Source organism: Triturus cristatus, chromosome 3_1 (genome assembly GCF_964204655.1).
Source record: "Triturus cristatus chromosome 3_1, aTriCri1.1, whole genome shotgun sequence".
Classification (NCBI taxonomy): domain Eukaryota; kingdom Metazoa; phylum Chordata; class Amphibia; order Caudata; family Salamandridae; genus Triturus; species Triturus cristatus.
The window spans coordinates 707,558,688-707,583,942 of NC_140583.1; the positions used below are offsets into that span (position 1 = coordinate 707,558,688).

The 25,255-nt window shown below is 45.5% G+C and overlaps 1 protein-coding gene and 1 long non-coding RNA gene across 3 annotated transcripts in view; one reads left to right on the forward strand and one right to left on the reverse strand.

Moving 5' to 3' along the window:
• The window catches only part of LOC146860824 (sperm-specific sodium:proton exchanger-like), a 4,630,975-nt gene that overhangs the window by 4,039,742 nt on the left and 565,978 nt on the right, over positions 1 to 25,255 (forward strand). The window lies entirely within an intron of this gene.
• Positions 1 to 25,255, reverse strand: part of LOC146860828 (uncharacterized) — a 151,548-nt gene that overhangs the window by 43,078 nt on the left and 83,215 nt on the right. For both annotated transcript variants that reach the window (XR_014978874.1, XR_014978873.1), the window contains one exon: positions 14,064 to 14,122. This is a non-coding gene — a long non-coding RNA (uncharacterized LOC146860828). The remainder of the gene's footprint in view (positions 1 to 14,063; positions 14,123 to 25,255) is intronic.

The window sequence follows — 25,255 nt, forward strand, 5'->3', positions numbered from 1 at the left end:
TCAGGTCTTCTGCACAGCTCTAATTCCCAATATGCTGGAGCTCTTTCTCCGAGTACAGAATGGCCAAAAGGTTCCTGGCTCATTGTCTACCACCAACATCATTGTCTATTTAAGAGAAAGGTAATGCCCCCCCCCGTGATCCAGGATGCTATTGACCAATAACTTTAAAACAGCGACGCAAAGGTATACTCCAACATTTTAGCAGCTAGGCTGCCCCGCATCATCTCCAAACTGGTTTCTACCAACAAGCACAGCTTTATCCCCGACATATTTGTTGGGTGCTAGCACTCTTTGACACAGCTGATGTTGCAAACGAGCCCTTGGCAGTGACCCTGTTGGATCCTGATAAAGCATTCCACTGGGTAACTTGGAACTATCTATGGAAAATCATGGACTCTTTTGGATTAGGAGTGCGGTACATCAAGGCAGTGCAGGTAAACCTGTGGCATGGCAACAAACGATTGATGGTCAGTGTGTGCCAATCTCTATTGGGAGAGGAATGAGACAGGGGTGTCCCTGTCCTCCTTTGCATTTTGATTGATCCCTTCATTCGAAGGCTAGAGGCTAATACACCCATTTTACCAGTAGGACGTCATGGTTGGGAGATATACATTTTAGCCTACGCTGATGATTTCACAATTTTAATTGCAAATCCAGATGCAGCCCTGCTGGTAGTGAAGGAGGAAGCCACCAAGTTTGGCAGGTTTTCAGGATACCCGCTGAATAGCAATAAGACACAACTGGTGGTGAACAGGCAAATTGCTATTCAGGATTCGCTGGTGGTTGAGCAGACAGGATACCCAGGTATTGTTATCAGCGGGAAACTTGATCAGTTGGTTAAGACTAATATTGCTCCGGTAATTTGGAAGCAAAGCAAGACTTTGGGAGATGGAATAATCTTCATCTATCCATTGTGGGTTGGTGCAAAATTGTAAAAATGCTATTCTTGCTGAAGGTTTTATATCTCTTTCGCGTTATCCCGTTCGATGTTGAAAACTCCTGGTTTAAAGCATTGGGCCCCTCAGTTATCAGATTTATATGGCCATATTGTAAAACGAGGAGGGCAATCAGGTATTTGACTTTTCCCAAGGAGAGAGGAGCTTCTCTCCCTCGAATTTAAAATGTAGCAGCTGGCTGCTGCCCTCCAGTTTATGAGACCTCTCATGGGAAGCAATGCTAGGGTGCATGGGTCTATACAGCTCGCACCTTCTATCGATGAGTTGTTAACTGAACCAAATGCTAAGGGATGCTTGCTAAGGCTGGTGGAACCTAGTTACTATAAAAAAAAGTTCAGTTCAAAGTGTTAGGGGCCCCTTTCAAGAACTGGGCTGCCTTCCGGAATAAGGTATGATTAGGGAGATTGAATTGGTATACTCCAGTACAGAGGAATCCGCTATTGCCAGACATTTTTCAGGATACCTGCTTGCTGAGGTGGGAGAAGCAGGGGCTTTTAAAATTGGGGGATATCCTCCAAGAACAGAGTTCAGTATTATTTGAGGATTTCAGGCCACATTTGACCTGAATCTCAGGGATTTTTTTTAAATACTTGCAAATTTTTGATTTCATGGAAAAGAGTCTCACTTGGTTTTCTAGGGTATTGACCCTGGATTTGTTCTTAGAGTCTGAGATCAGCTCGATTTATAAAAGCCTGTGTGCTGGTGTATCGGATGACCTCAAGAAACATAACAATAAGTGAGAGCAGAGGCTTGACTCCAAAGACCCCAGCTTCTATGACTCTTTGGTGCTCAGCCGTACTGAACTCTGCTCTTCGAGACTTCAGGTCCAGCAGTACAAAACAATTTTTGATCTATACATTACTCCAAGGATTGCTAAATAGGGGGGCACAGAGGGGATTACCTGTCTGCATTGTCGTTCCCTCAAAGCGGATTTGATCAACACTTTTTTGTGTATGCCTACTGCTAGACTCACTTAGATCAGAAATCTCCACAGTTTGAGGAGATGTCTTGAATACCAACTTGGTATTTACTCATCAAATGATGCTGTTGGGGATGCACAGTTGAGTGGACCCTTTAGTCTGGGAGTCCTTATTATTCATCACTATGGCAGTATGTTGTTTTTGGATAGCCTGCCTCAGCATGGATTGACCCTCAACCCCCCTCCTTCCAACAATGGCAAGGGCGCTTCCTTTCTATTTTAACTTTGGAGACGGCACTCAATGAGCATAAAGGAAGGAAGGCCAGGCGATAAGAAATATCGGTCCTTTTTTTGATTAGATAGAGTCCTGCCAACAGCCTAGAGGTGTGGGTAATAGCTGATAGAGACCTCTTATGATATTGTTGGAAGGCTTTTGTAAATGGATAATTGCATGTTTAAAGCACTTTACTTCTTAAGGAGCCACACTTTTATAGTAGTTTGAGAGATTTAAAGAGTCTGATATTGATGTTTGATAACATGAGTATGGCATTCTCTGGCACCAGATGTATATGCTTTCGCGGTTTTACGTCTACTAAGCTATGAATTATGTGCATATATTGGTTATTTTACCTTGAGTGTTTCTGTGTGGGGGGCTGGCACTGAATTATTTTTCTAAGAACTGCTTAATCTTATTTACTACTTGTTGTGTGTCCTCTTTAGATCTTTATAATTCAGGCAAATATAAGCACATAGCACTTTTAGATTGTGGGGATTTGGAAACCAGGCAATGGTACAGTGTGGTATAATCCGCCAGGCTTAACGCTCATTGGCATTAACTGTTTGTATACCCAGCACATGTGCATCCTGTTAACCTGTGCCTATTATTTAATATCATGCTTTAATTGCTCTGTTATGGTTATATACCCCTTATGAATTGTTTTTGATTATCCTTTTTTACTGTATGTGCCCCCGCATTCCCTTCTCTGATGTAAACACAGAAATATTTAAAAAGCATCAATAAAAATATTTTAAAATAATAAAATAACCAAAGTATTGAAACCCAATATATAGACCTGATGCTATATGTTTAAACTAGTTGATTCAAATAATAAAAATGTATTCTAGGGTTCGAACAAGTAAGAAAATAACTATTCTATGAAGTATTATATTTATATTAAAATAGATGTATTTAAATATACATAGAACATTTTATCAAAAGTAAAAAATTATTACAAGTATTTATGTATACAAAAAATAGTCCCAATTGTATTTGAATATTAAAACTAAAAATCAATTTAAATTATACAATTATAAAAAATAACATGTCTTTATAGATACAGGGTGGCATGGTGAACAAATGAATGATGGATTTAACCCAGATCTCTTCACTGGGGTTGAATGTTTTGATTTGTTCTGCATTCCGTCCATCAATTGTGTGTCTTTTTAAAAACAAAAAAGGAAATTTCCAAAAGTGGCCTTTTCAGAATTGGAATTTAAAATCAAACTTCCCCATTAATTAGGATTTTAAATTGTGATTCTAGAGATATCAAACATAAACTGGTTACTTGATCCTATTTGGAAATTAAATGTATAAAATGTGATAGGGTAATTCCAATGTTATTCTATGGGGAAGCAGGCCTTTTACTAGTGAAATCAAAGTGAGTTCTTCATCACTAGGATATGTATAACTTAAAAGTACATATCCTACTTTTTAAGTACATTGCACTCTGCTCTATGAGCTTCCCAGGGCCTACCCTAGGGGTAACTTATTTGTATCAAAAAGGAAGGTTTAGCCCTGGCAAAGGTTTACTTTGCCAGGTTGAAATGTCACTTTACAACTGAATACACAGGTACTGCAATGGCAGACCTGAGACATGTTTAAAGTGTTGCTTAGGTGGGTGGCACAACCAGTGCTTCAGGCTCACTAGTAGCATTTAATTTTACTAGGGACTTACAAGTACATTAAATATGCCAGTTAGGTATAAGCCAATGTTACCATGATTTAAGCAGGGAGCATAAGCACTTTAGCACTGGTTAGCAGTGGCAAAGTGTGCAGAGTCCTAAGACCAGTAAAAACAGGTCTGAAGGCAAAAAGTAAGGGGGAAACTACACCAAGAATGCCAGGTCAAACAGACTCCTCTGAGGGCAATCCCTATGCTGGTATTTGAGATTTAGTTTCTTACTGGAAAGTTTCATTAAGGAAATTCTTAACTAAAACAACAGGTGAGTTTTAGTAACATTTATGGCACCTGAAAACCCAAACTATAAAAAGCTTAATTTCATTTTTTCAAAATATCAAAATAATTGTACTACAAGAAAAATAGCAGTTAACAATTTTTTTATTAAAGTAAAACAAATTGACATTTCTATATAATTATTAATTTAAAAAATACAGCTCAATACATTACCTACCCAAAACCTCTACAAAATAAAAAATAAAAAAAACAACAAATAACAGTATTACATCTTTTATCTAACAAAAGCCTCAAAAAATAAATATAAAATATAAAAAAACTCAATAAACTAGCCACCAAAACATGAAACACCACAACACCAATAATAAATTCCCCTAATAAAAAATATTAATAATACTAATAAAACAAGCAATTTAAATATTTTTAAACACATACATAAATAATAAATTATAATCAACACCCCAAAACATAAAATACTTTTAAAAACGTAACATTAATAATTTGTATGGAAAAGACTCAATTGGTGATCCCCCGGCAGAAATAGACCAGGCTGCATACAGTTGAGGAAATCTTGGAACCAGAAGACTTGCTAACAGGAACAACATACTGCCGCCATGTGTGGTTGAGATCCCCTATAGTGTTACCCCAGTCAATTGTGATGCCAAGCCTGGAGTACTGGAATACTGTCAATTAATGACCTGAGTGCAAGTGACACTCCTGGGGGAGGGGAGGGTGGAGGGTAGTTGTGGGAAGAGAGTTTACAATTGGGAATAATAGAGGGGCAACGTGGCTCATTTTCCCAAGCCTATTATGGCCCCGGGGACCCCATCTCCAAGTGCCTGCCTTAAATATGGGTGGGTGTCCTGGAGCCCACCTGGGACACCCACCAAGTACTACATTAGTGACAGTAGCGGTAGGCCCAGGGTCCCACATAGTGCTGGGGTCAGCATTGCTCCCACCCCAAGGAAGCAGCTGCTTTTTGCATGCTCCCTTCAGGTGGTAACAATATTGGTTCTGTTTACCTCCCAGCAAGAGTGCTGGCAGGGAAACAGAACAAAAGTCTGTCCCCAACCGCTAGGAGCATATTTAAATGTCCCCGTTAGCTCGGAGCAGACTTGCGTGTTTGCTCCCGTTTGGCGGGAGATTGAAAAATGCTCCCACCAGATGAGAGCAAACATATATTTCCCTGCCCATGCTGGAGCAGGCAGGGAAACTGCTGCATCCCAGGGGTGGACTCCCCGGGGCATAGTAAGTGAGCTGGCCCCAGGGGATGGGGGATTAAAGGCTTTTTTTTTTTTAAGCATATTTTTATTGACATTTTGAATTTTAATACGTTAGTGTGTACATATAAATTAGTTGTCCAATTACATTTCTCTTTTACTATTTAGGCAACCGTATACAAATTCTGTTCTGATTTCACAAAATAATTCACAACATTGGTTTCAACAAAACGTTTACAGAGTATGGTTCATGAATATTGGCGAGACAATAATTCACAATTATGCACACTCCATAAAATATTTCATTCTTTTCCCAGCCCCTTCTATCTGGACGGTCTCCAGCACCAGACCGGGGTTCAGTAATGTTGTCTATACTTAAGTGTTGCAAAGTCATTCTGTGCCCTGGGCACCTCCAACGTTTTGCTGAATGGGACTGGTGGTAACTGACTCTGACTGACCCTGGGCTCTGCCTAAACAGACCCAGGGCCAGTACAATGCTGAAAAACACATTTAGAATGCAGTGAAAACACCTAACTATACTAGGGTACACTATGGTATGGGGTACCCCTGTGATTGGCATGACCTACCCCCTAGGGCCCTAGTGCATATTAGGGAAGGGGGATTCAAACTACCAGATCAGCCCCTAGTATAAATAGGGCATAGCAGTTTGGAGGCCAGCAGCTTTTCTGCAATTGCATGTGTGCACTGCTGAAGCCTGAGGTCAGTTTTAAAAGTGGCCCTGGGTGGCTGGACTGCTTTTAAAAAGTAAATTGTGCTCAAACTCAACTTTGGGGTTTGGGGCACTTATAAATGGATAACCTACAATGTTTTGGCATATTATGAACCCCCAGGGTTTCCCCCTAGGTGACCCAGGGTTGGGGGGTCAGGTAGTTATAAGGTAGACCCTTATAAAATAAGTTTTTTATGCCTTGGGTTAAGTGAAATTTCACATTTCACTCCCCACATTGTAATAAAGTGCTGCCCAAATTCGACTGACTTTGATGCTAGGAGCCCTGTGGAGGGAGGATCTGCAATATTTCTACAGATTCAGAACCCCTAAAGTCTCCCCTAGTTGTCCCATGGGGTGGGGTCCTGTGGATATAAGACAAGTACTTATAAAATATGTTTTTGTAAGTCCTGGTACTGGAAAAATGGCCCAAGTCATTTTTCCCATTGCAAATCCCCTGTTAACGTGGTAGGACGTTTTGATTAATAACTCTTGATAGGAGAGGGCTAGAAGTCCCATTCAAAGACTTCCCAGAATGTTATTGGTAAACTCCAGAATATGATATTGTTGAATTTCTCCTATACTGTACATACAGGAAGTTATACGACTTTCTTGTTTGTAAGTCCAGATTCAGCCTTCCAGTGGTCTGTCCTGATTGGTCAGAGTTAAGTGGATTAGACAGGCTGCCTTGAAGAGGTGATAAAGAGCCCCTGGGATTAATCAGCTCTGCTGGGAAGGCAGTGTGCTGCTACACAGGAATGTCAGGGCAGGGGGAGGAGTCGTAAACCATGGTCTTCAATGTAATCTCTTAGTGTAATTTACAACTCTAAACTCTTCACCTCAGCTAGAGCCAGGCTTATGGAAGGAATGCACAGATGCAAGGAGGAGTGTTTAGGGAAAGTAAGCCATTCTGGGGGCTTGTTTAGCCAGCTCTTACCTCCCTGCTGGAAAATCAGCCATTATGAATTTGGAGGATTTGGTGCACTCTGGGACAAAATAAGGCCACACTCTACAGGATGTGGTCATATTTTTGGGGAGTTGGCCTGCTCCAATTGGTCAGCAGTGACCTCCTGCTTGACCCAGAGAACTGGGAATAAGTATCTGAGTGGGGCAGAGCCTTTCAGATCTGCTGCTTTAAACTTAAGGAATCAAGATGTTGCCATGCTGCGAAGTTGGGGGTGCAAAGTTCTAAGGCCTGTCCTCTGAAGACTGTACCAGCTGAAACTACAGCCCTGTGGATTACCTTGCTGCAAAAGAACTAAAGAGTGGACTCACTGCAAGCTACAGGTTAACAGTGCTCACCTGGACCATCACCACCAAGGATCATCAACCTGGAGAACACCAGTGGATTTGTAAGGGTTTTTGTCCAAGTGGATTGTGGGATCTGAAGTCCTCAACTTTCAAGGACCATCTTGGAGCTTCCAGACCCTTGGAGTGAGTTTGAGACACTTTGGGACCCCTGGAGGAACTTCAGGAAGAAGTTTGGAGAACTTTGGAGCAACTTTGAAAAAAGCTCCATAAAAGGACCGACTCAGCCTGGCCAGACAAGCTGCCTGCCTTAAACCGCGAGCCGGCCAAGCCATCCAGGTTCGTCCCGCTAAAAGCTCCGCAGCTCCAACTTCCAGAGTTTGACCGGGAGTAGAAGAAATCCAAGGCTGGCGAACCCTCACCAAATTCTGGCATGCTGAAGAGCATCAAGGGACCCCAAAAGAAAAAGCTCTGTAAAAAGTTTCTAAGTCAGAATGAAGAAAAGGTGACCAGGAGCAATCGCGAAAGCCAAGCCGCCTGCCTTCAACCGTGTGTTGGCCTGAATTCTGGGTTTGCCCCACTGAAACGCTCCGGAGGTTGGACTTCCATACGTTTAACCGGGAGCTCATCGCGATGCTATCCGGCGAACCCTCACCGAATCCGGACTGGCTGACAGCTTTGTGGGACCCCGGGAAGAAAAGCTCCAGAAAAGTTTCTAAGTCCGAAGATAAAAACTGTGACCGGGACCTACCGTGAGTGGTAGCTGCTCAGGGCTCCATCGCGGTCGGCCTGAAACTTTGACTTTGAGACGGTCTATCTCGACTGGATATCCTAATAGGGTGCTATATGTTTCTAAGTGCTATATAATGCTAAATCTTTGAAAATTCATATCTCCGGTTCCCTATATTGGATTTTTGTCGTTTTGGTGTCATTTTAAAGATAAACATTTTTCCTATTTTTATAAATTGGGGTTGGATTTTTATTATGTGTTGTGTCTTAATTATTCACTGAATTGGTCTTTTTAAATGCTTTACATACCTGTCTTTGAAGTTAAGCCTGCCTGCTCGCAGCCAAGCTACCAAGGGTTGAGCATAGGAATAATTTTCTAAGACCTCTGCTGGGTCATAACATGTGTTAGTGGCCTTATTGCCAGTGGTAGACCTACATTTTCCCCTACCAATAATCACTTTCCAACATTAAGGGATCAGTTTTATTAACTAAACTATTAACAAAAACTGGTGCAGAAAAGGTGGTGAGTGTGAAGTCCCAGGGGTGTGTATGTGGTGTTATAAGCTAATGAGTGAAACTTGGGCTGCATGGAGAGCTCCGCCCTCACAATCGGACTCTTCTCAGCTCCCAGGTCTGCCCCTCTACTGTGGGCGTATATGTCATCAGGTGGCCCCCTTTGCCGTACGGGCATAGCGAAGCAGTGGGGTTATTGTGGTAGGGTGTGGCCCTCATTCACTATCGTTCCCACCCTCCTCCCCCTCACTACTCGTTAGTGTCTGGTTTTCCAAGGCCACCGGAGCCTCTTTCCATTGGTCCACTATGGGGTGCTGTCGTATTCCCCTCGATTACTCCAAGCTTAGCGCCTTACACTCAGCTCCAGCCGAAGTAATTACGTCCTGATTCCACCTAGTCATCTGTGGTCCAGGGGCTGGCTTCCAGGTCAATGCTATCCTTCTCTTGGCCAGGCCCATAGCTAGATGTATTAGTCTATTCCCAACTTTCCATCTATGTGGTCGGGGGAAGAGTCCTAGCAGACAGACCTCCACCGTGTGGGCCAATACCTGCCCCAGTGTGTGTTTAATTTTAGCTAAGATCGCTTCCCAGTATGTGCGGAGATTAATACAATCCCATGTCATATGTATGAAGTCAGCATCTATGTGGGCACAATGCGGGCAATTCCGCATTTCCCCTCAATACGTGACATTAAGGCGATGGGGTGTCATATCAGTGATATGCACAAAGTTGAATTGCGTGTATTTGAGCCGGGAATTGCAGAGATTTTCTTAGGGGATCAGAGAATCTTGCCCCATTCTGCATCTATGAATTCCCTACCTACTACCCTCTCCCATTTCCCCCTAAGATCCCCTAATGGGGTGAGGGACGCAGTGGCTAAGGCATCCTGGTGCCACTTCCCTTGGTGCCTTGCAGAGCCCTGAGTGAACAGTGAATGTAGTCCTCCCTAACCATTCCCCACAACTGCCCAAAGGTGCGAGTCAAGGCTTCGCACTGTAAGAATTGACCGGGGGAGGCCACAACTGTCCATCAATTCCACAAACAGGATGAGTGATTTATCCTGGTAACAGTCGCCCACTGTCTCCAACCTTGCCTCCTTCCACGTTGACAGTTGCTCTCCCGTGAATGTCAACATAGAGTCTCTGTGGGGTAGGGCCCACTAATGGCAACATAGGGGTATACCTCTGGGCCCTCCCCACCCCCCACTCTGGCCAAACATTGCTTCCTGGTCTGTAATGCTGTAATTTGTAATGTCGAGTGGTATGGGACTGCAATTGTCGGCTTCAACAGTTTAGCTAACAGTAGGCTAGGGTGTGTGCTAGATTCCATCAAACCAGTACCCTCCATGTTCACCCCTCCACCCATTACGCCAGCCATTGCAGCTGGGCCGCTAGCATGTAGAGTTCAAAATCTGGTACCCCTGGGCCTCCTTCTGTCATGGGACGTAGTAACATTTTCAAAGACACTCTCCGACGCCATATCAAGTCTCATAGTAAGGAATTCAATGGTCGGAACCTCCCGGGGTCCTCAGGATCGGGAGGTTAACAAATAAATATAAAAAACGGGGTAGCATAACCATCTTGATCAGGGAAATCCTTGCCAAGATGGGCAATTGCAAGGTGCGCCAAAAGTGGACACGGGACTGAAGTGACCGAAACGCTCTGTTCAGATTCCTTTCTTTCTGGTCGTCAATAGAGTGAGATACATGAATACCCAAGTATTTCAAAGAGTGTGGGGCTCAATTAATGTCTGTGTTTTCAAACAAGAGGGACAGAGGGGCAAGTTTAAAGAGGTCCAACATACATGCCCCACAGGTATAGTGAGCAAAGGAGGGTATGGAGTTCCTCAGAATCAGAGTAAATTAGCATAGAGATACAGGTGGGAGATGAGCCACGAATGGTGGTCCCACACAATGTAGAGACAGGGGGGAGTTCCCAACATGTTTCGTGCCCTGGGCGTCAGGAGGATCAAGGAACCGGGTAGGTTTCAAAACGGACGTTTACTGAACGCTGGACACACATTGGTGTCCTCATGACCGCCGGATTCTGTTGCAGGCTCCCTTAGACAACAGTTTTGGGTACTTACCTGAAAACGTGGTATGTAGTTTTTCACTTATCACGTTGTGTAGACAGATAGATATTTTGGTCCTGAAGAAGTGCCTTGATCCTCCTGACGCCCAGGGCACGAACCATGTTGACCGATAGAGAGTAGAGCATACACAGCTAGATACTTAACCTCTAGTTCACTGCCACTCTTCCTGTTTTTACTCAGGCAGTTTACCTTTCTGAATAAAATACTGCTAGGACTAACTGACCTGTTTTAATCCACTCACTTCACATCTACACACACTAGGCCTCTTACCCCCACTGCACCTAACGGCAGGAACAAAAGATCCCCACTAAAGAGCCCCGTATTGGGTGCCTGTCTGGTATTGCAGCGCCGACCTGACGAGGGGCAGGCTCATATGATGAACCATGACACCTAGCTTGCTGGGTGTGTGAGAGCCCTAGTTCCAGAAGGGGAACTCCCCCCTGTCTCTACATTGTGTGGGACCACCATTCGTGGCTCAGCTCGCACCTGTATCTCTCTGAGGAACTCTATACCCTCCTTTGCGCCCAATTAATGTCGGCAGGCAGAGCCACCAGCTCAGGCATGGGTCATCCACCGGGAATAAATGCACATTTTTCTTGTTAACCTGCAGGCCCGAGAGCAATTCAAAATGTGCCAAGAGCTTTAGGGTTGAGGCAGTACCTGTCTTGGATTCCCTCAAGTAAACTAGCAGGTCATTGGCATATAGGGAGATGGTGTGCCCCAGCCCGTCCACCTGAGGCTCATCCCCTCGCCACCTCTACGAATCAGCTCTGCAAGCGGCTCAATTGCCAAAGCAAATAGGAGGTGCGAGAGGGAGCACCCATGCCGGGTCCCATGTGTGACCTGATATTGAGTGGACACAGTTCTACCTGTCCTAACCCTTGCCGAGGGGAATTCATAGAGAAGCCTCTCCCATTTCACCCAGCCCTTCCCAAGTCCTGTAGGCAGCATTGCCTCAAACAAGTAGTTTCAGCCGACTGTATCGAAGGCTTTTTCGAGGTCGGTTGAGAGTACTGCGGCCTGTGGCATAGATTTCACCTCAGTGTGATAGAGGATGGAATAGAGCCTGTGAAGAGTATAGGAAGAGTTGCGGGAGGGAATAAAGTAATTCTGATCGGGGTGGATAAGTGCTTTCATGTGCGGGAGCAGTCTAAGCACCAATATTTTTCTGCAGATCTTAAAAATCCAGATAGAGCATTGACAGCAGTCTGTAGTCCCTAACCTGGGAACCTATCTGGGTGGTCTTGGGGAAGGAGATCACAAGGGCACTTTGAGTAGACTCTGGGAGACCTCCTAGTCGTAGGAATTCCGCACATAAGCCCAATAGTTGCAGAGCGAATTTGGCAGCATATTTCGCATGGAATTCCACACAAAGGTCATCTGGCCCCAGTGTTTTGACAGATGCCATGTCTTCCTGGAGGGTCACCGGGCCTCCCAACTCGTCCTGTATTTGTCTGTCTGGTGTCCGAAGTAGCAATGTGTTTAGAAAATCTCTGATAGTAGAGTGAGGAGCCGGTGCAGGGGCAGTATACAGCTTCTCATAATATTGTTGGAACAAGAAATTAATGGCCTCTGGGCTATAGACTAATTTGCCCGTTACTGTCTGGACTTTCGTGATCAGTGCCCCTCGGGTTTCGGGTTTGATCAACCACGCCAGCAGTCAGCCAGCTTTCCCCTCCTCCCTCTGCACTTTATCTAGGTACTCCCTGTGGCTATGACATTGCAGCATTTCCACTACATCATTATAAGGCGTGCGCCTCTTGCAATCGCAAAGTGGAGGCATTGTCGTGTCCTTGGGCGTTATCTAAGTGGAGGATCCTAGCCTTTAGGTCTAATAGTTCTTGTCGGATTTCCTGCTGCGCTCCTATCGACTGACCTAGGCAATGTCCTCTCATAACCACTTTAATTGCTTCCCACTCCACCAATGCAGTGGACGCCATGTGAGTGTTGACTGAGAAAAATATATCGATAAGGGTACCCAAGGACTCCCAAAAGGGGGCATCTTCCAATATTAATGGGTTCAGCCTCCATAATGGGATTGGTGGGCGTCTCCCCTGGGGCCTATGGTTTGTTAATAAGGGACTGTGGTCCAAAAGGGTCTGTCCTAGGTGTTCTGTGTGTGTGTGTGTGAGATTGAGTTACTAAAGGCCAGTGTGCACATGAATGTATCCAATCTGGAATGCACCAGATCTATCGGGGAGAAGTAAGAGAACTCTCTAGCTGCTGCGTGTTGTACCCTCCCAATGTCCTCCAGTCCCTAATGATGTATCCAACCCCGGAATCCCGATGCTGTGCATTGAGCCTGCATTCCTGGGAGAGGGGTAGAGAGCCATCCACTGCGATATCTGCAACACAATTAAAGTCTCCCCCATGCACCACGTACTCCTCCATGTAGCCGGGCATCTGAGCTGAGGGGGCAGAAAGGAAAGCTACTTGGTTTAGGTTAGGTGCGTACACAGTGCCCTACATCACCTCCCAACCTGCCAGCCTACCCGCAATAAGTAAATATCTTCCTTCACCGTCCGTCAGAACCTCACACCCATCTACAAGAAACCAGAGGTCTGTGAACGTAATTTCCCTACAGCCTTATCGAGAGGTAAGGAAAGGAGTTGCAAGGACCTGGAAGAGGCTTGGGAGAATTTCGAAGATGGCTGCCAAGAGAGCCACCACCCAAGCAGCATTCTAGTCTTGCAAAATCTATGAAAGCAGTTTAGAATGTTAGGAGAGCTAACACACAGATCAACGCACTTCACCTGAAGATTTGAAAGAATAGGTTTTGTCTTGGAAGTTTGGCACAAAGAAGTTAGTCAGTTAGTGTCGTTGTTGTGTTCAACGTCTAGTGACTCGCCATGTCTACGGAGGTCCGTGCATGAGAGATTAGCATCTTGTTATGTAATAAAAGATCTGAGGCTTCTTTAGGCTGTGGACTTGACGTTTATTCCAATTTTCACAAGCACCCACAACCAGACGCTCCTGCTGCGCACCAGGACTCCAGACAACTGACTTAACGTTGTCAGAACGCTGGAACGCATCGAGTAGCATCCGATCGCGGACCATCATTTAAATAATACATTAACCTCGTGAGACATCCTCACGCCAGAGTACAGCGCGAGGATGAAGCACAACACACTATACATCTCCACTCTGAGCTCCCACAGTAAGGCGTATGTAGTTTTGTTATTCCTTGGTTCGCCTGATAGAGGAGCATTCAGTTATTTAGGAGATAGTGTCTCGAGGTTTGCGCATGTATTCTGAGAGAAATTAGAGACAGCACAAGCTCCGAAAATTCTGTGGGGATTTTCAACCTTCGCATGAGCATTAGTGAATTCTTAGTATAGCGAGAGAGGCTGGCAGTGAAAGTGAAAAAAGGAATTAGCCTTTACAAAGGTTTTGCTAGAATATTCCTTGTACAGAATTGTAATATGAGTCAAACATGAGTCATTGTATATACTTGTAAATACTTACCCGCAAATGAATCCAGGACAGTATTCTCCTCATTTCTTAATCTGAAGGTGATAGTAAACCTAATAAGATTAAATATAGAGAGTAAGAAAAGACAACAAGGTTACCTCAAGTTAATTCAGTGAGGAAATCGATAATTACACGAAGCCTAAAAATTGAAAGCAGTAACGCTAGCCTACTGACAACATACAGAAAGCGATAATTAAAGGAGAGAGGCATTGGTCACACCTAAGTTGTGTAGGTAAATTGAATTGCATTAACCCTGTATCTTGCATAATTAATATTAAGCTATAAAGTCAGTAGGTTACAGAATGTCATTGTATTACAGTTCCTAAGCCTATTCAAAATAAAGAAAAAAAGAGAGAAGACACAAACATAGAGCGAGCGAAGAATAGAAGAATAACAACAGAGGTTCCAGAAGAAAGGTGTGGCTGTCTCTTCTCTGTCCCCTTTCCCCCCTTTGGGTTCTTCAGTTACATGATGCACTTTGTGTGACTGGGAAGTCGGAGAGGGGGATTGGGAATTTACATTGTTCTGCTTCCGTGCATTATTGGAACCAGCTCTTACACTGTCTAAGAAGGAGTGTGTAAGGTCAAAGGGAACCCCTGGCCTTATCCAAATCAATGCTCCGCGAGAATAGGCTGAAAAAGTTGTTGCAAATATCTGCCCTCTCCACCTCCTGCGTAAATTTTCAACTTCTCTTCCAATTAAGTGAGTCTCCTGGAGGAGGGCTATATGTACATCCCTCCGCTTCAAATAGGTGCCACTTAGCCGTAGACCTTTTCCCTTGTATATTCCACTTTATAAACGTTAACGCATCATGTGCAGGCGACAAAATGTCAAATCACATCCCACCAGCCACTCCCTGCAGCCCTCCTGATTTTCAAGCCCCCCAGTTATGCACACCCACCTTCTTCTGCAAACTTAATAAGGGAAACCGTTAAAAAGAAACAATGTCGAACAACTCCCCGATCCCAGGAGAGTCTGGCAACGGCCGGCCGCACAGATTTTAAGTGGAACATCAGTAGTTAGTTGAGGCCCAGAACCATTGTGATGAGTACCAAAAAGGAGGGTGTGGCAAATTTGGGAAAAGAACCAAGGGCAGGAAAAGCTGTGTGTTGCGCACAAGCCCTAATTGGCCATTTCTGGCTGGAGCCCAGGCACCCAGCGGACAGCCCCCCCAAGAGCCCCCAAATATCTGTGCCAGACTTGAATATCAAATACTCTCATCTGCTGTCTTTGGGGTCACCACGGGCAAAGTTATGCTACCACTACGGGAGGAGTCTGACCCTGGCCCTTCAGTCCCTCCCAGGGAGCGGCATCCCACTGCCGATGGCGATCTTCTGTCCTGCATGATCACTGCCACCGCCGGCAGTTCCTAGGTTCTCTCTTTCTCTGTTTGTAAGGAACTCGGTTTCTTTGGGGCACCTTGCCCCTGCCGCCTCCTGAGTCATTTCCTGGGTTCTCGGTCCCAGGGTGGCCCCGCAGTCCCCCGTGTGACTTGTGGTCTCTCTGTTGTATATGCCTCTAGCAATTCCCATGCCATTTTGGGGTCTTCGCTGAAATGTGTCTTCCCATCCAAAAGTATACATAGCCAGGCTGGGAATGTCAGGGAGTACTGGAGACCCTCTGCTCTTAAGGCTTTCTTGGCTTCGGGAAAAGAGGCACGATGCTTTTGTACCTCCAGTGTATAGTCGGGGGAAAAGGAGACTTTGCTGTTGTCCACTGTGTAGGGGCCCTCTACCCGTGCCTCTTGCAGCAAGGTATCTTTGTCCTTAAAGTGGAGGAGCCTGGCCACCACTGGGCATGGAGGCCACCCCGGGTCCGGTGGCCTGGCAGGGACACTGTGCGCTCTATACAATGTATAAAAGTTTGACAGGCCCTCCGGTGCGACCACCGTTCTGAAGCAGCGCTCCTAAAAAGTAACCATCTCACTACCCTTCGCTCTCTCTGACAGCCCCAGGACCCTGGTGTTGTTCCTCCTGTTCCGTCCTTCCGCGTCCTCTGCTCTCTGCTCCAGCATGCGGACCCTATCAGTCAGGTCCCCCACCTGTAATGCCAGTGCTCACTGTGCTGGTGTAATGTCCGCAATAGAGGATTTGGTCAACTTCATTCTCTCAGCTAGTTTCACATGCTCCGCTCTCAGCAGACCTAGTCCCACTGCCACCGTGCTTATGTCCTGCTGCATTGTTGCCTTGGTGTCGGCTATTGCGTCTAATATGGGTGGCACCCGCTTGATTCGCTCTAGGTTTGCCCATCGTGAAAAGAGGTGCTCCGATGCAAGTATTTTGCCGATATCCTCCTGTCGTCAAGCAATCTGGGCCTCACTCCACCTCCCTGGAGCAAAAATAATCCAGCTCACACTAGGCTGCCACTCGATATTAGTGTTGCACCTTATAATGCCAGGCCAACGTTCACGAACGCTCGCTGGAGCGGATGTCCCAATCAGGGTGATGGGTGTCAGGGACCCTGCAGGAGGTTGTAAGCCAGCTCAGCCCCACCATTCTCGAGTCCCTGGGGGGTCTTCTCTCTGCTTAGTGTTATGGACCTGGTCCCGGCAGCTTTGTCTCGGTCAGGTAGGCCTTGCTGGGTGCTATATGGAACAAGCGTGCATCCCCTGCAGCAGTGTCTGCCCCAATCAGTCACCTCCTGCAAGGGTCAGTACCAGGAACTTTGAAGTATGGGCCCAGGCCCTTAGTGCTCACACTCCCTTTGTCCCCCAGGATCCCGCTGCGGCCAGGCCGTCGCCCAAGGCATTTCCTCATTCCGGACTCCAGCTAAATAAGAGTCTCTACCCGCTGCGATGGCCTGGAAACAGTCTCGTCTACCGCTGGCATTCTCTCCTCCTGCCGTCTCCACCGTGCCCAGATTCAGGCCCCAAGAAATCACCACCGCTCCTCACCGCGGCCCCTGAGTTGCTGCACACCTGGATTGAGGACGCCGCTTCGGCGCAGTAATGGCGCAGCGTTGCCAAGGCAGCAGCTAGTCTCCCCAGGCTCCAGTCTCACCACTTTAGTCGCCTTGCTGCTATCTTCACTCCATCTGTATGTCCCTCGCTGGGGTTCCCTCACCCCAACAGGCTATTTCTTCTTGGCCACTCAGACACAGGCTGTCCAGCTCACCTCTGTTGCACCCGAGGTCCGTACCCCGGCTCCCGGCCGCAGCGTGCCATGCCACGGCATCCTTCAGTCTGCATCCAGCGACCCCAGTCTCCGACCATTCCTTTGCAGCCCAGGTCCCGCTGTTCACTCCGCACTGCTAGGGGGTCACTTCCAGACAACCTCTTAGCCAACGGGCCGGTCCGTCGTAGCCCCACATGCCGGGCCACCTCAGCTTCTACTAGCTTGCAGGGACCTTGGCCGCCATCTTGCTGTGATGCCGTTCACGATCCTGCTCCTGGGTCTCAGGCATCCGGGCACCTCCATGCAGCAAGCAACTCAAAACCTATCCCTGGGGCCCCCAGTGCACGATGCCCCCCTGCAGGGCCGCCAGGCCCTAGCAGTTACCGATGGAACAGAATAATTGGTAGGCCGGCGCGGAGCCACAGGCTCACTCATCCACCATCTTAGGCTGCAAGGCCACCACCCAACTGGGGGATTAAAGGTTTTGAGAGGGGGCAGTACGGCTCCCTCCTCCCTTTTAATCAGTGTGGCGGCCAGAGGGGATGATGTCCCTGAGGCTTTTTTAAGGCTCTGGCAGGAGGGGGGCGCACAGCATCTCTCCCCTTTTATTCACATTTAATCCACCTGGGGATGGGATCCTCAGGATGTTATTAGGCTTGGGGAGAAGGACCGTGTGGCCCGTCCCTATTTTAAAGCATTTTGGCCCTGGGGATTGGGGTCCTTGGGCCTTTTTAGGCTCTATGAAGGGGCCATGTACCCCCCTCCCCTATAACTACTACTTGCGTCACCCCCGAGCCCTGGCTCACCCTGGGGGGTATTTTTTGGAAAAGCACAGGTGAATTTGCAAAACATTTTATAGCCCCATCTCCAGGCCTAGGGGGGCAGGTTATCCCTACCCTGCCCCCTAAGTATTTTTTTTGCATTTTTGTTTTAGGACTGAGTCCTGAGTCCTAAGATGGCTGCCACCCCTTCCTGTTTGAGGTGGTAACAGTCAATCAGATCTCAGTAGGAGATCTGTCTAATCCACGGAGGCTCTGTGTCCCTAGATTACCAACGGTTTTAATATTATTTGCTCAAAAACTACTGCATGGCTTTACACCAAATCACAAGGTCTCTTTCTGGACCAAGGTCTAGCTTTCTGCCAAATTTTGTGTAAATCTGTTCAGCAGTTTGAGCTGTAAGTGTGTCTAACCTTTCTATGGGAAAATGAACATGGAAAATACATTTGGGGTCCCAATCTTTTTCCTGGATGGATAGGTAGATAGATAGATAGGTAGATAGATAGATAGGTAGGTAGATAGATAGATAGATAGATAGATAGATAGATAGATAGATAGATAGATAGATAGATAGATAGATAGATAGATAGATAGATAGATAGATAGATAGATAGATAGATAGATAGATAGATAGATAGATAGATAGATAGATAGATAGATAGATAGATAGATAGATAGATAGATAGATAGATAGATAGATAGATAGATAGATAGATAGATAGATAGATAGATAGATAGATAGATAGATAGATAGATAGATAGATAGATAGATATATTCTGATCTGCTTTCCTGGTTGCCCCCACTTTTTGCTGGTGTTATGCTGTTTTCTGACTAGCCTGACTGGGCTCCTGCTAAACAGGACCCCGGTCACTGTGCTCTCTCCCTAAAATTGACAATGGTAAGTACTTTAGTACCTCCACATTGGCTACTGATGTACCCTTGTAAGTCCCTAGTATATGGTACTGAGAAACCCAGGGTATAGGTACACCTAGAGTATTCCATGGGCTGCAGCATGTATTATGCCACCCATGAGAGACCACTCAGACTGTGACTACAGGCCTGCTATTGCAACCTGTGTGAGTGGGTGCTTGCACCTGTCACCACATATATATGTTTCCTTATCTGAGGTCCCTACACTTAAAACCTATAAATCACCCCTATGGCAGGCTCTTCATCTTGCAACTGTGAGGGTGCCCCTACATGAGCAGGGCAACCCTACAAACCCTGGAGTCCATTCTCCAGGCTTTGTAAGTGCGATCAGCCATTTAATACATATAGTGGACATCAAGTAAATTACGAGATGTCTAACTATATATTGACTGCACTGAAACCGGTCATGTTTGGTATCAAACATGTTGGAATCCTACCCCAACACCGATTCCAGTGTTGGATGTAGGATCCCATGTACTGGGGGGCTTCCCTAGGGTGCCCCTGTATTTCCGGTACCAGCCTTTTAGCTAGTGCTGCTGCTGACCACAGACAGGATTCTACACTCCTGCAGCTGAGTCATGCTCGGGCAGGGGAAGGTAGAACAATAGGTTTCCATGCAGGGAGTTGTGCCATCTCCCCAGACAGGACACAGTGGTTTGGGCTAAGGTGGGGGTGCTTACAAGCGCTACCAGACTGCTTTGAAGGGCATGTTTGGTGCCCTTCTTGCATACTCCAGTTTGAGCCAGTTCAGGGAGCCCTTGGCTCCCGCTATGGTGCAAAACTAGACAAAGCCCCTCCCCTGGGAGAGACCCTTGAATCGTCCCAACACTTTCACTAGGTTACTTAAGGGCTTACCTGTGAGTGGTTCTTCAGATTCGTTGTGGGACAACATTCAAACTCGAAACTACTTCAACCATCTGGGCACATTGGACTTCGCTGGACTTCGCCTGGAACCGAGACTGAATCAAGGACGACTCCTGCTGCTCCTGGTCTCACTGTTCTGCAAGACTTCTTCATGGTCTGTGCCTGTGTTTCATCCAGGTTCCTTTCCATGCCTGTGGGCATCAAAGGCACCCAAAGCAATCTCTCTTGGAGTCACTATCCTGCATCTGCAGACACCACAATGAAGCTTACTGGTCTGCGGCTCCAGATGTCCCACAGACTCCAAATGGCTCAGCAACACAGGTGGTGGTTCTGCAACACCCTCAAGGTCGGAACTGTCCTCTCAGCAAGTTTAAGGCCAGTATCCCTCGTCAGAACCGCTGGAACAGAATCCCTGTGCACCGGATCGACTTGCCATTGCCTAGGCTTGTTGGCTCTGTCAGCCAGAGATCTTCTAGACGAAACTCCAGCCTCCAGCATCTTCTCCTACCAAGATCTCTGTCCTCATTGCATCCTCTGCACCGTGAGCCTGCATCTTTGGTGCGCTGCTCGAGGTCCTCTGCAACTCTGTGCCTTCAGCCTATGTGTCCTCTTGAGGGTCTTCTTTGGCTTCAGTGGGCTCCCCTGCTTGCTTGGGGCCTGCTCTGACTCTCCTGTATTTGGTGAGTCCCTTGGACCTTGCTCGTCCAAACGTTGCACCTTCTTCGTTTCCCTCATCTGTTGCAGCTGCCATGGCTTGTTGGTGCTCCCCCCGGACACCAACCTCCCCTGGTTCTTGACTTCCGACATGGGACAGTTCGTGAACGGCTCCTAGTCTTCCACAGCATCGCCTGGTTCTCACAGCTGCAGCGACAAGGTCACCATCATCACTCCTGCATCTTCCATCAACAGTGGTCATTGGTCTACCGTTCCTCCTGGCCACCTTCGACTGAAAAAGACTCTGTCCCTTCTGCTTTCAGGTACTTCTCTTCAAGAATCCATCCTTGGATTCCACCGGACCCTTCCACCTTCTTCACCAGCTGCATTTTTTTTAAATCCTTCATTGTGCTCTACAGCGGTTTCTGACATCACTTTGCACCTATGCACCCGGCTTCCCTGGTGTAGGTATCCTGGTTCCTGGGGTATACACGAGTGGGGTGACTCTCCAACATTCTGTCTTCTATGAGTTTTCCTTAGGGTCCTTCTTCTTACAAACTGCAACCACTACTTTCCAGTTGACTTCTATTGACTACATAGCTGTGTTTCCACTCTGCACACAGCCTCTGTGGGGTTCCTGGGTACTTACCTCGGTTGTCCCCAACTCTTCTGAGCCTTCTGATCCCAGTCCCAACTTCGGTTGCAGGTCGCATTCCACTTCTATAGTATATTTTTTGGTCTCCCCCTGGAGACCACTGTGTTTTTGTGCTTACTTACCTGTTTACTTATGAAATATTGTGTGTATTGTGTTGAAATCCACGGGTAGAAGATATGCCAATGTGCTAGTGAGTGTGTATGATAAATATACTTATTTCTATAACTACACTGTGTGCTACTTTTATGTTTAACCTACACTATATGATTAGTTCTGGTAAAACAAGCTGCTTAACACTCCTTCTGGACTAAGCCTGAAGTCTGCTCGCCACAGATACCACTTAGAGAGCTTTCGGTGGTTGTGTAAGACCACTAAAGTCACCATAAGGGTTATCTGGATTAGTGATATATATATATAGATATATATATATTACCTACTGGCGGTCGCCAGTAGGTAGTTATAGTTAGGACCACGTTTCCATAGGAAATCTGCAACATTCTATTTTGAATAACTTTGGCGCCGGTTGACGAATCCTCGCGAATTTTTCAAAATAGGTGGGGCGCTACGCTCCGCTCCTACCCTGAAAGTCTCGGGGGGATTCGTCAAGCGGGGGCTGAGATAAAAGGGGGGTCCCAAAACGTGTTTTTCCCATGCATTTTTCCATAGGACCTTTAGACACAGCTACAGCCCGAACGGCTGAACAGAATTACTTGAAATTTGGCAGAGAGGTAGTCCTCAGGTCAAGGAAGTGCCTTTTGTAGGTTTGGTGTAAATCTGTTCAGTAGATTCTGAGAAAATAGCCTTTAAATCAATATAGATATCTGAGCCAGCTTACGGTGCGCTTACGGTGCGCTTACCGTACGCCTACGGTGGTGTGCGCGAGCGCGATTCTGATTGGCCCTTAGATCTTAGTAAACATTCGAATCGGTCGAAACCAGGGAGCGGCGGCCGCCATTTTCTCTCTCGCACTCTGACAGGGGGTTGAAAAACCAAGTGCAAAAACATGTAAAGGGGCTGTTTACACAGCTCCCAAGCACCTAGCCATGTCGAGGGAGTCCCCAACGATCCCCCAAGTGAAAAAAGGCAATTTTAATTTTTTCGAAAATTTTGCCGATTACGCTTACCGTACGCGTACGGTAAGTAATAATAATAAAAAAAAAAATATATCCACATTCTCCCCACCCCGTGTGCAAAAGGTGCCCGAAGGGCACCTTTTGTCCATGGCTTAATAGAGCTAAACAAAACATATATTTTACCTGTCACAACGATGCTCATCATATGTCCTCCATGTGCGCACGGTGCGCGAAGCGCATCGTGCGTTCATGGCCCATCTAGCGTAACGTGGGCACGCGGTGCGCGAAGCGCACCGTGCGCGCACGGAACGAACTGCGTTAAGTGGGCGCGCACGCCACAAATGGCGTAAAGTAACTTAGCATTTAAAAAAACGTACAAATTCACTGAAAAAACCATAGGTTTCACACACGTTATAGTTAGGAATTAGCATTTAAAAAACCTTGCAAATTCACTGAAAAAACCATAGGTTTCACACATGTTATAGTTAGCTGGACATTTTACTGATAAAAAACCAATGAAATTCCCCCGTTATAGTTACTGTAGGCAACTATAACTCACGCGACCGTAATCCTCTGCTGATGACATATGTGTCTTTATGAAAAAAAAATATTTGTAATATATGTATAGCTAAAATTTAATGGAAGAAGACATGGGCAAATAAGTGTCTAAATACAGTATTAGCATCAGCAGAGGATTACGGTCGTGTGAGTTATAGATGCCTACAGTAACTATAACGGGGGAATTTCATTGGTTTTTTATCAGTAAAATGTCCAGCTAACTATAACATGTGTGAAACCTATGGTTTTTTCAGTGAATATATATATATATATATATATATATATATATATATATTTTTTTTTTTTTTTTTTTTTTTTTGTAAACAAAGGGCGCGGCACTCAGGACTTGACAATTTAAGAATTTTAATCTCGTATCAACAGCTCAGCCCGACGCGTTTCATCCTACACTTGGCTTTTTTCACGGTAAGTGAGACATCATTGCTTTCCACCATTTATCCCATTGTTTGCCTAAATATGGCATTCTGGGAATTGTAGTGTGAAGTATATTTACAAACCAGTTTAACAAGTAATATTGCCCATTTGCCATGTGTTTCATAAATCAAATATCATTGACATTATGCGTCCTGGAATATATTTCACATGCTTTTACCTTTCACTATAGTTATGGTGTAGTACCAATCAGTTATGTTTACCTCTGTGTGTTATGTGTTTAACCAGAACTGAAGAGCGCAATATGGAGAACAGAATCAAAACAAAAACAAAGCAAAGCATAAACGAGGATATAGTATCCATCCACTCCATATGCCAGTTGATTATTAAGCTTGTGTTAATTGCGTAGAACATTTTGTTGGGTCTAGTACCCCCATCAATACTTTTTATATCACTGTGCAAGCAATTGAAATCTTATGCGAAAAGACACTGTAAAACAATATATGGATATTCCCTCAATCTAAGTGTACAAAAAGTTCCTCATCAAAGTTCATCCCTCTCGGGTTTTTTGTCTTTAATCGTATGATCAGCCGGGATTCAACTTGCCATAGTTTTTCCATTCTGTTTCCTCCTCGTTCGTCTGGAGGTATCATCCGTATCCCATAGTAGCTCATGGCTTTCCAGTTGCTATTTTGGCAAAATGCCATATGTTTAGCTGTTGCATATGACATGTCCTTGTTCTTGACAGCTCTTATATGTTCCAATATCCGCTTCTTTAACATACACACCGTACTTCCGACGTATTGCATGCCGCATTTGCATTCAATCACATATACCACATGGGTTGATGTACATAAGATTTTTTGTTCGATTTGGATAATTGAGCCATTCGGATCAGTAATGTTGTTTTTATTTTCTCCAATTTTGCAGGCTTTGCAGACATAGCATTTTTTTAAACCTTTTTGTTGGCTACTTAGCCAATTTTTTCCTCCTCCTTCCGGCATTTTGAAATGACTAGAAACCAATATGTCCTTGAGGCAATTTGTTCTTCTGTAAGTTAGCAGTGGGCGTTCTCCCAACATCTTTCCAATCTCTGGATCGCTAGAGATCAAATGCCAATACTTCTGAATTATATATATATATATATAATTATATATATATATATATATATATATATATATATTCACTGAAAAAACCATAGGTTTCACACAAGTTATAGTTAGCTGTACATTTCACTCGTAAAAAACCAATGAAATTCCCCGTTATAGTTAGTGCAGGCAACTATAACTCACGCGACCGCAATCCTCTGCTGATGACATATGTGTCTTTATGAAAAAAAAATATTTGTAATATATGTATAGCTAAAATTTAATGGAAGAAGACATGGGCAAATAAGTGTCTAAATACAGTATTAGCATCAGCAGAGGATTGCGGTCGCGTGAGTTATAGTTGCCTGCACTAACTATAACGTGGAATTTCATTGGTTTTTTACAAGTGAAATGTACAGCTAACTATAACTTGTGTGAAACCTATGGTTTTTTCAGTGAATTTGCAAGGTTTTTTAAATGCTAATTCCTAACTATAACGTGTGTGAAACCTATGTTTTTTTCAGTGAATTTGTACAGTTTTTTAAATGCTAAGTTACTTTACGCCGTTCGTGCCGTGCGCGCCCACTTCACGCAGTTCGTTCCGCACGGTGCGCTTCGCGCACCGTGCGCGCACAGTGAGCACGCGGTGCGCTTCGCCCACTTTACGCTGGATGGGCCATGTACGCACGATGCGCTTCGCGCACCGTCCGCACACGGAGGACATATTATGCGCTTCGTTGTGAAAGGTTATCTATTAAATGTTCAAGTTTTCAAAATGCCATGCACAAAAGGTGCCCTGCGGGCACCTTTTGGACACGGGGGGGGGGAATATGTGTGTTTTTTTTTTTTTTTATTAATATTTTTGCCGTACGCGTACGGTAAGCGCATTCGGCGTTTTTTCAAAAAAAAAAATATTAATTTTTGGCCTTGGGGGTCCTTCTGGGACACCCTAACCAAGGCTAGGTGGTTAGGAGCTGTCTAGCCTGCCCCTTTTCATGTTATCCAACTTTGTTTTTCCTCCCCCCCTCAGAGTGCGAGAGAGAAAATGGTGGCCGACACTTCCTGGTTTTGACCGATTCGA